The sequence below is a fragment of the Scyliorhinus canicula genome, chromosome 5 (assembly GCF_902713615.1).
Source record: "Scyliorhinus canicula chromosome 5, sScyCan1.1, whole genome shotgun sequence".
Taxonomy (NCBI): Eukaryota; Metazoa; Chordata; class Chondrichthyes; order Carcharhiniformes; family Scyliorhinidae; genus Scyliorhinus; species Scyliorhinus canicula.
Window position 1 is genome coordinate 139,096,962 of NC_052150.1, and position 15,601 is coordinate 139,112,562.

The window sequence follows — 15,601 nt, forward strand, 5'->3', positions numbered from 1 at the left end:
AGCTCGGTAACTTCTGTGCTCGTTCTTCATTGCTATCATTCACATCCTCAATTTGAGCAGGATTTGTTTTTTCAAAGAGGATAGCAAATTGAAATTGGCAAAAGAAACTGATATTGAAATGATTTGAAGATCACTGACTTGTTGCTTTCATTAAAAATAAGCTTATGCTATACAATCGTATAACTATCAAAATTGGCGCATTCTCTGGCTATAAATTGAATGGGCCTAATTAACAATTATGGAATCCAATCCCCAAAATAACAAGAAAAATCTTGCAAAGTCCCAGAATCAATGGCCTCAGTCATAATATGCCTGGCACAAAGGAAAATGGTAGTGGTTGTTGGAGGACAGTCACATCAGCTCCAGGGACATCACTGCAGAAGTTCCTCAGGGTAGCGTCCTAGGCTCAACCATCTTCAGCTGCTTTATCAATGACCTTCCTTCCATCAGAAGGTCAGAAGTGAGGATGCTCGCTGATAATTTCATAATGTTCACCACCATTCACGACTCCTCAGATAATGAAGCAGTCCATGTCCAAAAGCAACAAAACCTGGGCAATATTCAGGCTCGAGCTGACAAGTGGCAAGTAATATTCATGCCATACAAGTGCCAGGCAATGACCATCTCCAACAGGAGAGGATCTAACCATTGTCTCTTGACATTCACTAGTATTACCACTGCTGAATCCCCCACTGTCAACATCCTGGGGTTACCATTGACCAGAAACTGAACTGGAATAGCAATACGAATAATATGGCAAGGGCAACTAGGGATGGGCAACAAAGGTTGGCCTAGCTGTCGAAGCCCACATTCCATAAAAATGAATTTAAAAAAAGAAAAAGTCAGAGACTAGGAATCCTGTAGTGAGTAACTCACCTTTTGACTCCCCAAAGCCCATCCACAAGTCAAGAGTGCGATGGAACATTCTCCACAAGAGTGCGATGGAACATTCTCCACAAGAGTGTGATGGAACATTCTCCACTTACCTGGATGAGTGCGGATCCAACAATACACCAGGAGCTTGACACCACCCAGGACACAGCAGCCCATTTGATTGGCACCCCTCCCACAAATATTCACTTCCTCCATCACTGACGCACAGCAGCAGCAGTGTGTACCATCTATAAGATGCACTGCAGGAACTCACCAAGGCTCCTTAGACAGAACCTTCCAAACACATGACCCATTCTGTTGAAAACTAGTGAACATGGATTAATTATTTACAATTTAGCAAGACTCCATTCGAACCTTCTGCTCTCAGGTTCCAGTTACAGTGATCTGCCAAAAAGAATGGACCTCAAAGTTCAAGCCTAGTGCTGGGAGAGAGGTCTCCAAAAATGATGTCAATGATAGGAAGGAGAGTAAAGGCCAGCCATGGGATGGTCTGTGGACTCATTGTGGGCCCAAGGTACACTCGCCAAGAACCTTCGGAAATATTAAAAAAACTATACTTACCTCGACTACCAATTACCACTCTGCTGCATCCTGCCTGATTTCTTTCCTTCGTTGATATTGTGGAAATTATTTTAGCGATGCCTGAAATAAGATGTGGCAGTAGTCTATCAGTCGCTGAATCATATTTTATTGTTATTGACCCACCACCATCTAGAAAGACAAGGGCAGCAGATCCTCTGGAACACCAGCACCTGAACGTTCACTTCCAAACCACTCACCATCCTGACTTGGAAATAAATCATCATTCCTTCACTGTTGCTGGGTTATAACACCCTCCCTAGCAGCACTGGGGATGTACCTGCACCTCAAGGACTGTAGCAATTCAAGAATGCAACTCACCACCACCTTTTCAGGGGTAATTAGAGATGGGCACTCAATTCTGGCCTTGCCAACGATCCCGCTATCCTATGAATGACTAATAAAATATAGATTGTGAACAGCTGTGAATGTGAAAGTCCATGATTTTCCATCTATCAAACTTAATAGATGGTAAATTGGTGCAACAGCCCACAATTTCTCAGTAATTGTGACTGATGAGTGAGACTCCCTGCTGGCAGCAAATATTTTAAAAAATAGCACTTATTTTTTATAATATGTTCACCTCTTGACTTTTAGATGGGCAGAACCTATTCAACATTACTGACAGGACTAGAAATAATAGACAGTGCTTGCAACTTCCCAAAATTCTATTTTCAGCACAATTACTGAATGGACGGATTACTGATTAGAGACCTGTATAACTACGACATGCACTTGTAGTAATTTCCTCTTAATTTATATTGTTGCACTTTTCTCACACATTACAGCTACAGAACAGTACCTAAGTAGTTATCTTGAGATCTCAGGGAAAGGAAGGAAAATGTATAGTGTAAATAAAACAAATTGAGGAAATTAATGCGCTCTGTGTCCTGTTTAATTTATTGAAGGTTCATTTCCAGTGTCGTCTATAATGGCTGACAATAACAATAAAATACGAATCAGTGACTGATAGATTAACTGCCACATCTATTTTAGGCATTGCAAAAATAATTTCCACACTATCAACTAAGGAAAGAAATCTTGCAGGATGCAGCAGAGTCGTAATTAGTAGTGAGGTAAGTATATATTTTTTTATATTTCCGAAGATTCTTTACGAGTGTACCTTGGGCCCACAATGAGTCCACAGACCGTCCCATGGCTGGCCTTTACTCTCTTTCCTATCGTTGACAGCATTTTTGGAGACCTCCCTCCCAGCACTAGGCTTGAACTTTGAGGTCCATTCTTTTTGGCCTACCGCGACATGGCCATCGGTACAATGCATTACTATCGCACAAGGCAGTGGTATTATTCTAATTGGTCTCAGGTGGGTGTAATGTAAAGGGTTAATAGCTATCATGCTAATAGCACACATGCACCATCTGTGATGTCAGATCACACGTAACTGGAACCTGACAGCAGAAGGTTCTAATGGAGTCCTGCTAAAGTGTGCATAATTAATGCATGTTCACTAGTTTTCAACAGAATGGTTTCCAGCTATTGAAAGCACCCAGAGCCCAGTCATCACATCAAAACTAGAGATAGTACAGTTACAGTTAATTGAAGCCTGGGAGTTAAAATGGCCATGTCAAGGAGTTCATGAGGAACTTCAGTGCACCCCACATCCAGCTTGTCCCAAACCCACAGTAGCACAGTGGTTTGCTCTGTTGCTTCACGGCGCCAGGCTCCCAGGTTCGATTCCCGGCTTGGGTCACTGTTTGGAGTCTGCACGTTCTCCCTGTGTCTGCGTGGGTTTCCTCCCACAAGTCCGAAAGACATGATGTTATGTGAATTGGACATTTTGAATTCTCCCTCTGTGTACCCGAACAGGCGCCAGAACGTGGCGACTAGGAGCTTTTTGCAGTAACTTCATTGCAGTGTTAATGTAAGCCTACTTGTGACAATAAAGCTTTTCCCAGATCTTTATGACCCATCCACAGTAAAGAGTATGTTTGGAAACCAAGATTCAGGCCTTTTTATTTTAAATTTCAACCCGCAAGGGCAGTTCTCATTTATCATCATTGTTTGGTTACATGTTTCTAGCTGCTTATGACTTGGATCATTTTTTGTATTTGGTTTTGATTTTATACACAACTGTATTTGCAGATGAAACATGAATTCCTAATTATTTTATAAGGATGTTAGTAACCTTATCTAGTTTCTCTTTCTATACTATGAATGTAATTATTGTAATTTTACATTATAAAAATGCAGAATTATGAAAAAGAAAATTCCTTTTTAAAAACAGTTCAGAACAAAATGCCATGTTGTCAATGTTGTTAGATAGAATCTGCTTCACAGAGGCAAGTTTCAACAAATTGAGGTTTGTTTTTAGTTCCATTTTTGACAATAGCTGAAGTAAAATCTTTTCAGCTTCCATTAGTAATTTTGACGCCTTTGAAGATACACTGTTAATTTTAGCAATCATTCAGTAGGTTCATCATATTTCTACTATAATCCGACAGGAAGCTTTTGCTCATGGTGTTTAAGCTTGTGGAGGCATCCATTATCATGGAGGAAATTGTCAAGTTTTGAAGGTGTCAATCATCAAAAAGAAGAATGAAAAATCATACAACTTTGAAAGTTGATACCCAGAATCTGCGTGTCTTCATAAGATTAAATGTTGGGTCATAATAAATGGATGTCATTGCACTATCTGCACAGGTGCTGTTCAGACAATATTTGGCATTTAACTTTCTTCAATAATTTGGTACTCATTACCTAAAATTAGATTGTCTGTCATTGTCTACTGCATGTGTAAGAGATAGGTATTGACCAAATCATTACAGATGAAAAAGTGGCTGCCAATCATGTATGGATTGCTGACCTTTGTGCTAGAGCTCCATGTGCAATCCCAAAGAGTAAAGTTAAGTGCTGGAAGCCATCATTCATAAAATTATAGCTTGTGCCTTTACTTTGCATTTAAGAAATGCATTTTTCACCAAAAATTGGGAAAATGTTGAAGTGTGGTCCCATATGGCCATAGAGATTACCTTGCGTCTTGGGGAAAGTGACTGAGATAGAATTGGTAGGCACGTGGTGCACATAATAATCTTTATCTAGTTGAAAAATTAAGATTAGACTTGTATAAACTTCTTCATGATTCTACTACCTCAGTGGTGGATTTGTTAATGATGGATATGTCTTTCAATCTGCTCTAATGCCGAGGATTCATATATTTTCTTTTTCCTACTTAAAGGTAGATAGCATCTCCTAGGCTCCAACAGGATTTTGTTTAGGTTCAAACCAATATAAATCATACTTAGCTCAATTGTTTTAACAACTCCATCATTTGCAATGCGCCGTAAATTAGGCTTCACAAGATGAATTCAGGGTTGAGCCCCTCACTGGAGCTCAATTTACATCACTGATAATTTCCTATGGGGTTTTCCTGATTGGCCGATATAGAATCCGGTTTCCTCCCACAGTCCAAAGATGTGAGGGTTAGGCGGATTGGCCATGCTAAATTGCCCCTAGTGTCCAAAAAGGTTAAGTGGGGTTACTGGGTTAAGGGGATAGGGTGGAAGTTTGGGCTTGGGTAGGGTGCTCTTTCCAAAGGCTGGTGCAGGCTCGATGGGCTGAGTGGCCTCCTTCAGCACTGTAAATTCTATGTATAGACCTATAAAGCAAGGCCAGATGATTCTGGTGCAAGTGAATTTTAAAGGGACATTTTCTAAACAAATATATTTATGCTGTAAAACTATTTCATATAATCACAGTGCATCGTCCCAATTTGGGGCGTAAATATTAACCAGCACCACCCACTCCCCCTGGAGCTTACCGCTCACCATAACGTATCTGCCACAGCTACCTGCTACCACACTCGACGCCACAAACGACACACTCTTCCCCACCAAAATCGCCACCCCCGGTTCCTCGCATCCAACCCCGAATGGAACACTTGCCCAACCCACCTCCTTCTCAGCCTTACCTGATCCGCCACCCTAAGGTGCGTTTCCTGGAGCATAGCCACATCCGCTCCCAGCCCCTTCAAATGCGCAACCACCCGGCCCCGCTTAACCGGCCCATTCAGCCCCCTTACATTCCATGTGACCAGCCGAATCGGGGGGGCTATTCCCCCTCCCTCTCCGCTGGTCAGCCATAACTCTCCCTCGGCCCACCATGTGCCCGCAAAACCCACACGGCTCGTTCCCCACGGTGGCAGATCCCCATCTCGACAGGTTGCTACCTAATTTTTCGGTATGCCTGATGTTGCTCCTGGCATGCTCTCCTGCACTCTTCATTGAACCAGGGTTGGTCCCCTGACTTGATTGTAATGGTAGAGGGAGAGATATGCCAGGCTATGAGGGTGCAGATTGTGGTTGAATACAATTCTGTTGCTGCTGATGGCCCACAGTATCTCATGTATACCCAGTCTTGAGTTGCTCGATCAGTTCGAAATCTATCTAATTTAACAAGGTGGTAGCACCACACAGCATGGTGGAGGGTATCCTCAATGTGAAGACAGGACTTTGTCTCCCAAGGACTGTGTGGGTATGACCTCTACCGATACTGTCATGGACAGATGCATCTGTAGCAGGCAGATTGGTGAGAATCCCTCTTGTTGACCCCTCACCACATGCTGCATAGAAACATAGAAGATGGGAGCAGGAGGAGGCCATTTGGCACTTCGGGCTTGCTCTGCCATTTATGACGATCATGGCTGATCGTCCAACTCAATAGCCTGCTTTTTCCCCGTAAATGATCCCATTCGCCTCAAGTGCCATATCCAGCTGCCTCTTGAATGTCTTCACTATCTTAGCATCAACCATTTCCTGTGGTAATTAATTCCACAGGCTCACCATTTTTTGGGTGAAGAAATGCCTCCTCATCTCTGTCCTTAATAGTCTACCCCTAATCCTCAGTCTGTGACTCCTGGTTCAACACACCCACCATCGGGACTATCCTCCCTGCATCATCCCTTTCTAGTCCTGATAGAATTTTATAAGTCTATATGAGATATTCCCTCATTCATCTGAACTCCAGCAAAAACAATCCTAACCTAGTCAATGTCCCCTCACACGTCAGTCCCACCTTCCCTGGAATCAGTCTGGTAAGCCTTTGCTGCACACACTCGAGACCAAGAACATCCTTCCTCATATAAGGAGACCAAAACTGCACACAATATTCTATGTGTGGCCTCACTAAGGCCCTGTATAATTGCAGCAACACATCCCTGCTCCTATACTCGCAACCTCTCACAATGAAGGCCAACATACCATTTGCTTTCTTTTCCGCCTGCTGCACCTGCATGCTTACCTTCAGCGACTGGTGCACAAGGACAACTAGGTCCCGCTGCACACTCCACTCTCCCAATTTACAACCATTCAGGTAGTAATATATCTTCTTATTTTTGCTTCCAAAGTGAATAACCTCTTATTTATCCAAATTATACTGCATCTGCCATTGATTTGCCCACTTATCCAACCTGTCCAGATCATGCTGAAGGATCTCGGCATCCTCGTCACAGTTCATCCTCCCACCCAACTTGGTATCATCTGCAAACTTCGAGAAGTTAGATTTTGTTCCCTCGTCCAAATCATTAATATATATTGTAAGTAGCTGGGGTCCCAGCACTGATCCCTGTGGCATCTCACTAGTTACTGCCTGCCAATTTGAAAAGGACCCATTAATTCCTACTCTTTGTTTCCTTTCTGCCAACCAGTCTTCTATTCATCTCAATACACTTCCCCCAGCCCCATGTACGTTAATCTTGCATGACAATCTCTTATGCGGGACTTTGTCAAATGCTTCTGAAAGTCCAAATATACCACATCAACTGGTTCCCCCTTGTCAACTCTACTCATTACATCTTCAAAGAATTCCAATAGATTTGTCAGGCACAATTTCCTCTTCATCAGTCCATGCTGACTCAGTATGATCCCATCACTGTTTCTAAGTACTCCGCTATAAAGTCCTTGGTAATGTATCCAAGAATTGTACCCACTACATTAGGCTTACTGGTCTATAATTCCTTGTTTTCTCTCTACCTCCTGTTTGAAGAATGGAGTATTAGCTAACCTACAATCTGCAGGGACTGCACCAGAGTCTATGGAATGGAAGATGACCACCAATGCATCCACTATTTCTAGAGAAACCTCCTTAAACACACTGGGATGTAGATTATCAGGCCCTGGGATTTATCCGCCTTAAATCCCATCAATTTTCACAGTACGATTTCTCTACTAATGTTGATCTCCCTCAATTCTTCCCTCTCACTAAATCTTGCAGTCCTCATCTAGAGCTATGTCCTTCAGGGCCGGCCAGCCCGGTCTGTGATGGTACTTCTGAGACACTTCTGGTGATGGACATTGAAGTCCCCCACCCAGAGCATATTTTGCTCCCTTGCCACCCTCAGTGCTTCCTCCAAGTGGTGTTCAACATGGAGGAGTACTGATTCATCAGCTGATGGTGGCCAGTCTGTGGTAATAAGCATGTTGCCCATGTTTAACCTGAAGCCGTGAGACTTCGTGGGGTCCAGAGTTGACGTTGAGGACTCCCAGGCAACTCCCTCCCGACTGTAGCACTGTCAGTGCGACAAGACATATTCAGGAATGGTAATAGTGGTGTCTGGGACATTGTTTCAAGGTATGATTCTTAAGTATGACTAGTCAGTCTGTGAGACAGCTCAACCAACTTTGGCACAAGCCCCCAGATGTTCGTGCAGGGTTGACAGGGTTGGGTTTGCCATTGTCGTTTCTGGTGCCTGGTTCGATGCCGGGTGGTCCGTCTGGTTGCGTTCCATTTTTGAAGCAGTTGAACACAATTTAGTGGCTTGCGAGGCCATTTCAGTGGGCATTTAAGAGTCAACCACATTGCTGTGGGTCTGGAGTCACATGTTGGCCTGGTAAGGATGGCAGATTTCCTTCCTTAAAGAACATATTGAACCAGATGGGTTTTCACAACAATCGACAAGGGTTTCATGGTCATCATTAGACTTTTAATTCCAGATATTTTACTGAGTTTAAATTCCATCACCAGACGTGGTGGGATTCGAACCCGGATCCCAAATCATTACCCTGATAACTACTCTGGATAACTAGTCCAGCAACAATACCACTATGACACCACCTCCCCTAATGACATGCCTATCATTATGGGGTGGGATTTTAAGGAAGATAGGGCAGTGCATGCAAAGGCTTAATAAGAGCTACATCAAAGTGAACTATATTTACTAAAGTGTCACCTGTGCAGCCACGTGCAAATTCAGAATTTCTGAATTCAAAATTTCCCTGCAACTTCTTATAAGTGCTTCCCCAGCATCCGCAATAGGTTTGGAGGCAACTTGCTGACTATTTAGCCCGGTTGTGTTGGATGATCTTGGTGGCTATTCCCTGGAGACCCGAGGTTGTCCAACGACCGCTCCACATCCGTTTGGGTTCATGAGTTCCCCTGCTTGATTCCCTGAGGGTAAGTGGCACCTGGAGGAAGGTTGAGGTGCTACTCCCTTTCTCGCCCAGCCACAACAGAAGTTCACCTGTTGCTACAATGATGAGTGCAGGTCGACGCACATCTCCCACAGAATCTGCTGGAGCAGCGTCTTCAAGGAGACCTGCCCATGGGGATCTTGATGTATAAACAATTGGTACCGCTTCATCAGCTATCAGGTGATGGACACCTCTGTGTCACGTGACACCCTATTGAGGGTCTCTGATATCTCTGCCTGATCTTCCCCTGTCTCTTGCTGCTTCTCCAGATCTATTGTAAAGCCGTTTCCAGAGGCCCGTTATTGAGCATAAACATCACAGATGCCTCTTCCTCAGCATCTCTCTTCATGGCGGTGATTGAGACTAACCTTGCCTCCTCCTGCTGCAGTGATTACCAGAATGTGAGACCCGTCCTAAGCTAGAAGTAATACCCACCCTTGTTGGTGTCTCTGGGCTGGTGAAGGGTGCAGGTATCTGCTCTGACACCTCTAATGCGATTTCACCAGCAATGCCCTCGCTCCTTTCTGGGCTTATCCAAGTGCTGGATGGGGCTTCCTCACTTTCAGACCTTTCCCTCTTCCTGGTCATAGTGAGCGCTAATTGGGAACAAGGTCCCAAAGCAAGCATGTTTAGCCACGTATTTCCTGGCACTCAGCACTGAGAAACACATAGCTATACAATGTGACTTGCCTTACATCAGCGGCCTCAATTGACAATGCATGGCCGAGGCCACACATAACCCCATTTTCTACATTGGGGTGTTCGGCTCACTGGAACTCCCTAGTTAGCAAGAGATTGGGATGCCATTTTTAAATGGCGTCCTGATCTCTGAGGCCCCAAAAGCGACCCCGGTCCTCATGCCCAGCCCAAATGCACTATGGGAGGGCCAGCAGCAACCCCCCCCCCCCCCCCCCAACCGTGTCCCCCCAACACACAGGACACCACTGGCCCAATCGCATATGTGCAAAAAATCACAGCTTGGCAGTAACAGTCTGGCACCCTGGCACTTAGGTGCCAGCTTGGCATTGCCAATGTGTCCATGTGGCATCACCAAGGTGCTCAGGTGGCACCAGCAGCATCAGGGCACCATCCTATCCAAAAGGGCCTGCAGCTTTGCGCCTTCGATCTCCTGGGGGACCCCCATGAGTGCCATTCTGTCTGGTCCCCATTTGGGGACATCAGTGCTGAACGACACTCGTTCAAGGTTTCCGACGCAAAGGGGATAAATCGCAAAGCCCCAGGGAATCTTCACATTAAAGTGGGACAACTTCTCTCATGGATCTGGTGCCCGGGTCCTTGGTGCTATGAGGCAACAGTGCTAACTACCGCGCCAACATGCCAGCAGTAAAGAGCTTTTGCACTTTCTTACCATCTGCCCAAACGTATGTGAGTGTTGGCTCTCCCAAACCATTGCCCTGGCCATGCACTAATACCAAGTGCATTTCCTTGTGGAAAATCAACCGTCTGGTCCATCCACCAGCAGGGATCTTATACCAGGGGATCGCCAGAGCTCTGAGAAAATGTTGGTGGAGGACACCAAAGAAGCATCACAGTTGTCATCTGCACCCTTCATCAGCACAGAGACACACACATCGGTAGGCGATCTTAGCATACTAGCTTCAGGGACGCTATCTGGTGAGGGCTTCACTACGGTTGATGCACATCAGGTGGAGGCAAGAATGTCCCAGGGTGGCTTGGTAGCACAGTGGTTAACACTGTTGTTTCACAGCGCCAGGGTCCCAGGTTTGATTCCCGCTGAGGTCACTGTCTGTGTGGAGACTGCACATTCCCCGTGTCTGCGTGGGTTTCCTCTGGATGTTCTGGTTTCCTCCCACAGTCCAAAGATGTACAGATTAGGTGGATTGGCCATACTAAATTGCCCTCAGTGTCCAAAAAAAAAGCTTAGATAATGTTACTGGGTTACGGGGATGGGGTGTAGGTGTAGGCTAGGGTAGGGTGCTCTTTTCAAGGGCTGGTGCAGATGCGATGGAACGAATAGCCTCCTACTGCACTGTAAATTCTATGATTGGACTTCAGAGGTCTGCTGGATCCCAGGCTTCAGCTGTGCCGCAGCCAGGTGCCAGGCCTCTGACCTCATTCATCCTTCAGCTGCTGGAGATAAAATGCAGAGGCAGGCATACCAGGAAAGTGAGTCCCAAAGCCTTCACTCACAGGAGATTGTGCCGGCAATGCAAGGCTCCCAGGCCAACACTGCAAAGGTGGTGACCGAAGTGCGGAGCCTGGGGCGTGACACCATATCCATGAGAGACTTGTCCAAAACATGAATAGGATGGGAATAGAGGGATATGGACCCCGGCAGTATCGAAGATTTTAGTTTAGACGGGCAGCATAGTCAGCGCAGGCTTGGAGGGCCGAAGGGCCCTCTTTGGCTGGATTGGCTACCTGGCTGCATTGCCTACCTGGTGTCAGGGTTCATCTGGGCTGCCGAGGAACTTGGAGTGGGCTGCAGAGAAGCATAGAGTGGGAGGGTAAAGATCCAGTTTTCATGGTCCATGTAGGTACCAATGACATAGGTAGAACAAGGACAGAGGTTCTGCTTCAGGAATATGAGCAGCTAAGGGCTAAATTAAGAGGCAGAACCAAAAAGGTAATAATCTGTGGACTACTACCTGAGCCATGAGCTAATTGGCATTGGGTTTGGAGGTAAATGCGTGGCTTAAAGATTGATTGGGAGAAATGGGCTCAAATTCATGGGACAGTGTTGGGGAATGAGGGACCTGTTCCGATGGAGTGGTCTTCATCTGAATTATGCTGTGACCAGAGTCCTGATGAATTGCATATCTAGGGCTGGAGATATGGCGGTAAACTGAATGCGCGGCGGGGCGGCGGGGGGGGGGGGGGGGGGGGGGGGGGGGGGGGGGGAGGCGTGCATTCAGTTGCACGGAAAGTTAAGGAGGAGGTAGGCGTGCAGGTTGGCGATGTGGCGAATGGTTACCAGAAAATAAAGATAAGAGACAGAATGGGTCAATGTCTTTTTGCAACAATGAATTATAAAAAAGTAGGAAATTTGACAATAGAAGAAATTTACAAGCTTTGTATCTAGATGCACAAAGCATTCGGAATAAAATTGATGTGTTAACAGTGCAAACAGAGAGAAAAGGGTATGGATTGGTGGTGATTACTGAGACATGGGTACAAGGCGAGCAGGTATGGGAATTGAACATCCAAGGGTAATCATTATTTCGGAAAGATATACTGAAATTAAAAGGAGGTGGTGTACCTTTGCTGGTGAAGAAAGGGATCAGTGCTGTAATGAAAAATAATGTAAGCACTGGCAATCAAGATGTGCAATCAGTCTGGGTAGAAGTGAGAAATAGCAAAGGGAAGAAGTCCGTGGTAGGACTAATCTAAAAGTCCCCAAACAGTAGTTCTGCAGTGGGGCACGGTGTAAACAAGGGGTAGCACAGTGGTTAGCACTGTTGCTTCACAGCGCCAGGGTCCCAAGTTCGATTCCCGGCTTGGGTCACTGTCTGTGCAGAGTCTGCATCTTCGCCCCGTGTCTGTGTGGATTTCCTCCGGGTGCTCCGGGTTCCTCCCACAAGTCCCAAAAGATATGTTTGCTGGGTGAATTGGACATTCTGAATTCTCCCTCCATGTACCCGAACAGGCGCCAGACTGTGGTGACGAGGGGATTTTCACAGTAACTTCATTGCAGTGTTGATGTAAGCCTACTTGTGACACTAATAAAGATTATTATAACATTTTGGGGCCTTTTAAGAAATGAACAACAATAATCCTGTGTAATTTTAATATGCACAGAGACTGAATTAATCAAATTGTCAAGGGTGGCCTCAAAAGAGAGTTCATTAAATGTATTACAGATTGTTTCTTGGAACAATATGTTCGGGAACTAGCCAGGGAGGAGGCTACTCCAGATTTGATATTGTGTAATGAGGAGGGATTAATTGGTGATTTTGGAATTATAAATATCAGCTTTCTCGTCAGACAACTAAATGAGAGTGTAGCACAGTAAGAGCAATTCAACATTCATTATATTGATTCTGCATGCTGCTCTCCAATCTGCTATAGTCCTTTGGAACAAAGAACAAAGAACAAAGAACAAAGAAAAGTACAGCACAGGAACAGGCCCTTCGGCCCTCCAAGCCCGTGCCAAACATGCTGCCCGACTAAACTACAATCTTCTACACTTCCTGGGTCCACATCCCTCTATTCCTACTCTATTCATGTATTTGTCAAGATGCCCCTTAAATGTCACTATCGTCCCTGCTTCCACCACCTCCTCCGGCAGCGAGTTCCAGGCACCCACTACTCTCTGTGTAAAAAACTTGCCTCGTACATCTACTCTAAACCTTTCCCCTCGCACCTTAAACCTATGCCCCCTAGTAATTCACCCCTCTACCCTGGGGAAAAGACTCTGACTATCCACTCTGTCTATGCCCCTCATAATTTTGTAGACCTCTATCAGGTCGCCCCTCAACCTCCGTCGTTCCAGTGAGAACAAACTGAGTTTATTCAACCGCTCCTCATAACTAATGCCCTCCATACCAGGCAACATCCTGGTAAATCTCTTCTGCACCCTCTCTAAAGCCTCCACATCCTTCTGGTAGTGCGGCAAGCAGAATTGAACACTATACTCCAAGTGTGGCCTAACTAAGGTTCTATACAGCTGCAACATGACTTGCCAATTCTTATACTCAATGCCCCGGCCAATGAAGGCAAGCACGCCATATGCCTTCTTGACTACCTTCTCCACCTGTGTTGCCTCTTTCAGTGACCTGTGGACCTGTACACCTAGATCACTCTGACTTTCAATACCCTTGAGGGTTCTACCATTCACTGTATATTCCCTACCTGCATTTGACCTTCCAAAATGATTACCTCACATTTTTCCGGATCAAACTCCATCTGCCATCTCTCCGCCCAAGTCTCCAAACGATCGAAATCCTGCTGTATCCTCTGACAGTCCTTGTCGCTATCCGCAATTCCACCAACCTTTGTGTCGTCTGCAAACTTACTAATCAGACCAGTTACATTTTCCTCCAAATCATTTATATATACTACGAACAGCAAAGGTCCCAGCACTGATCCCTGCGGAACACCACTAGTCACAGCCCACCAATTAGAAAAGCACCCTTCCATTGCTACTCTCTTCCTTCTATGACCTAGCCAGTTCTGTATCCACCTTGCCAGCTCACCCCGATCCCGTGTGACTTCACCTTTTGTACCAGCCTATCATGAGAGACCTTGTCAAAAGCCTTATTGAAGTCCATATAGACAACATCCACTGTCCTACCTGCATCAATCATCTTTGTGACCTCTTCGAAAAACCCTATCAAGTTAGTGAGACACGACCTCCCCTTCACAAAACCATGCTGCCTCTCACTAATCCGTCCATTTGCTTCCAATGGGAGTAGATCCTGTCTCGAAGAATTATCTCTAGTAATTTCCCTACCACTGAAGTGAGGCTCACTGGCCTGTAGTTCCCTGGATTATCCTTGCTACCCTTCTTAAACAAAGGAACAACATTGGCTAGTCTCCAGTCCTCCTTTACTAAATCCCCTTTAAATGTACAGAAAAACCCAGTGATGGTTCTTAGAAAGATGTATTTTATATAGCCTGTTAAGTATTATTTTTATCAAAGGAGTGGCTCTGCACTCCCCAGTGGGGAGCTGTAGTCACAGGATGTATGGGATGAAAATAGGGCTCTGACATTCATTCTTCAACCTACGCTCTTTGCAAGTAATGTTCCCTACTGGGTGCAAGGATCGCAGATCACCCCTTCAAATGTTTTCATTCTTTTCAAGAGAGTTAACAAATAGCTGCTGAATAATGTGAATTACACAATCTGTGAGGTCCACCATTAAGCAAAAGGTATTTGTGTAAAATGCAACAAAACAAATGAGCTGATGCTCGAAAAGTTTCCACAGCAGCAAAACATTGAAAATGTAAGAGTTCTGCAGCAGGCAAAAGGAAACACATATTGGCTACAGGGAGTGTTAAAAGAGATGTTCCTGCTTTTGTTTGTGAGACTTTTGTAAGTTAATTTATAGCATTCAGCATCAATAGGCAAGCCAATTAAAGACTGTTTACAATTTCTTTGTAGGTGGCATGTAGATGGACAAAGATTGGGAAGATGCCAATTAAACAGATTTTTTTCACATGCACAAAGTGCTGGGATTTGGATGATGAGAACGGACAAAAAAGTATGTCTTTGAAGAGTGTCCTTCAGGCTTGAGGGTGGAGTCATCATTCGCAAAAGACAGATATGGAATTGGAAGTAATAATTGCATCTTTTCGTGACACAAGCATTTATTCTGTTTTATTCAACATTGTTTGCATGATAGAACTTGTGCCTCAAGCATGATACCATGTGTTAAATGGCGTGATTAATGCAAGGAGGATAACAGCCAAACCTAATATCCCTCGCCTGTGTATTGATGCAAATCATGCATGTACCAACTAAACAAAGTTGTTTCAATAAAACAATATTGTAGATATTCCTCCAGGAAAACTAATATTTCTTTACCTTTGGCAGTAGTAATAAAAGCCAAGATCAGGATCCATATAAATGATCAAAGAAAATAGGGCCTTGCCTCACGATACTAAACATTTCCATGTTAGTGATCAGTTTCATGAATTAATTATGGGGAAGAGTAAATCATTTGAAGTAGCCAACAACAACCAACCAATAGAGCCGAATTAAAACATTTATTAGACACCCT

The 15,601-nt window shown here is 44.7% G+C and overlaps 1 long non-coding RNA gene across 1 annotated transcript in view; it reads left to right on the forward strand.

Annotated features, from left to right (window-relative positions):
- LOC119965639 overlaps positions 1–15,383 on the forward strand; it is a 70,000-nt gene extending 54,617 nt beyond the window's left edge. Inside the window, exon 2 of the long non-coding RNA XR_005460586.1 lies at positions 14,983–15,383. This is a non-coding gene — a long non-coding RNA (uncharacterized LOC119965639). The remainder of the gene's footprint in view (positions 1–14,982) is intronic.
- The last annotated feature ends 218 nt before the right edge of the window (positions 15,384–15,601 follow it).